This window comes from Austrofundulus limnaeus, unplaced genomic scaffold, assembly GCF_001266775.1.
Source record: "Austrofundulus limnaeus strain Quisiro unplaced genomic scaffold, Austrofundulus_limnaeus-1.0 Scaffold152, whole genome shotgun sequence".
NCBI classification, from domain to species: Eukaryota; Metazoa; Chordata; class Actinopteri; order Cyprinodontiformes; family Rivulidae; genus Austrofundulus; species Austrofundulus limnaeus.
In genome coordinates, this window is record NW_013952554.1 from 548,291 (window position 1) to 550,890 (window position 2,600).

Consider the following 2,600-nt stretch of genomic DNA (forward strand, 5'->3'; position numbering starts at 1 on the left):
CTCACACTGAGGACCTATCCACGTCATCATTTACCCAGAATGCTCTGTGTGTAAATAAAATGGCTCTGTCCTTGTTAAAATATATATATTTTTAAAAATATACAAAACTAAACATCCTACAGTATTTTTACAGTCTTTATTTTACAGTTAAAATAAATGTTTATCGAATAAAGTCTTATGTTACAACTAACCAGGGATCCCTTTAATAAATTAACAACCTGAGCCATCCCAATTCAAGATCACCATCACAGCTATTGAGCTAAACTGTATTGTGGTCGCAGATGAGAGTCATCCCTATCATTGAACCTGTCATTGCAATATCACATGAGAGCGCGTTTAATATTTTTTCAATAACTAGAAATCCATCTTTTCTCAGCAAAAGATGATTTTAGTTTAAAACTCTGGCATGAAATATGGCAGCAGACAATGTATTCCTTAAAGGATCGCTCGCTGGATAGAGCAATAAACCCCTCCTCGGTAAATCACCTCTAGAGCTCACTAGTCAGGAGTTGTGGGAATAATTGGAAATCGCTACACGGGCCTCAAAAAGTTTTTCTTCTTCCTTTTTGAGCTGGATGGTTAGAGGTAAGGTCTGACAGTCAGAAGTGGATCACCGTGTAAAAACATTCAGTATTCTAAAGTGTGCAGCACAAAGCCTTAGTGTTGATTCAGTACATCTGCAGTTTCATTATAGAATTGGGCTAATGCTGAAATATAACTTAAAATGTCAGTGTCTTGCATTTTCATTATGTTTTAAACATGCAAAAGAAAGCCCGCACTAAAGTCTCATGAAACTAATTTAGCTCTTGATGAAGAGAAGAGACAGATAAAGCATGTCGTTAATTCACAAGTTGCAGGATCATAAAGTTAAAAAAATATTTGAAATAAAGCTTCCATCCCATTCCATTAGGTTTGACATAGATCATTGGACTTTGTTCTCAGTTGGCACACTGAGAGTTGGATGATAAAAAAAYGTGTTTAACAGCATAAATTCACACTGAGCTCAACTTAATGAAATGTACTTGGAAATCAGATTTATTGTGGGTAATATAAACAGATGTAAGTCAAGATTTATTTGTCAACCTGTAAAGATAAAATACAGTATATTGTTAAATTGTATACAATTTATTTTAGGGCTTCTTAGTTTGGGTGGTAAATCAGTGAACCAGAGCAGCTTCAGAGATTTCTCCTTTTGTAAATCCTGGATTAAAAAATGTTTATATTTTCAATTTTGATATATCCTTGGTGCACTTAAAACTAAACATGTAAGAGTTTATTAGAGAGAAAAAAAACCTCATGTAAATACATGTATCCTAAGTTTTATTTTATCATGTGGTGTAAAGACCAGCAGAGAAGTCATCCTGCAAACAAGCAACAGTTAAGCTTATTAAAAGTATCACTACAGTATCTGCATGTTTTTGAATAGAAAGCATCATTGTGTTTATAAATGTACCACTTGCAAAACAATTTAGTCAAGAATTAAATATGTAAAAGTCACATTCCATAACAGAAATGTTTAATATCATTAAAAGTAATAAATGGGAAAAGACGGTGCACGTTTATGTTTCATTTGTCCCGTAAATAATACTTTTTGATACAAGTCATTCTTAATAATAACACAACCAGTAAATTATGAACAGAACAGAATCCCAAGCAGTAATCATGATTTTTAAACCAAATTTTAAACCATTTGYTGCTTCCTACTACAATCCTCCCACATCTTCCAAATCTGTCCTTGCCAATTATTTCAGCATTTAATATCTATTTTAATGAAATGGCACKGACAAAAAAAAAAGGATCCCAACACCACCCACACACATACACAAAAGTGACATCCAGAGCAAAGATCTCTTCAGTGATAAAGGGCAATTGTTTTCCTGGCAGAACCAGTGCTGATTTAAGGTGGCCTAAAAACATAAACACTCCATCTCCAAGAAGTCAGAGGATAACACCATCAGCAGTTTTCATATTCGGATCTTTCCCATGGGCTTAACAAAGAAAAGGTTGTCTATGGATAAAGGCACAATTAACCTGTCTGCCTGTGATGCCTACAATAATGGCACCAACTTTAGTGGCTCGCTTCAAATAAGCATTATTATAAGCAGTATTTCTTTTAACAGCAGCAAATTGTGCACTGTCAAAAAGGAACAGCAGCACTGATTACACAAGAGTGTGATTAAAACAAAGAAAGCTTTGGAGGAGGTGACACCGGCTCTGTGTCGATGTGGGATTCTTTATCTGACTCAGTTATTGCCTAAATTTAGAAACCCATGCATGTGTGCATGCGTTTCTATAAAGACAAAGAAAATACAGTAAAAAAAAATGCAATGCAACATTCATCTTTTTAAAAGTAAATTTAAATTTTTTTTCTCCACAGTTAGGATATTTCACAATATTCTGCATAAAAGGTAACAATAAATGTCCCACCTGCTGCAGATGGCTCTTTGAAAAGTGTCTGTTTGGAGAAACATTTTAATTCTGGCTGACTTAATAAGCTTGAGACCAAAGTGAATTTTTGCTGTCTTAAAGCCACTTCAAGATCACAAAGTTTTCAAGCATTTCTTGCTAAAGTTGTTATAAACATTTACAGAAATATCGGG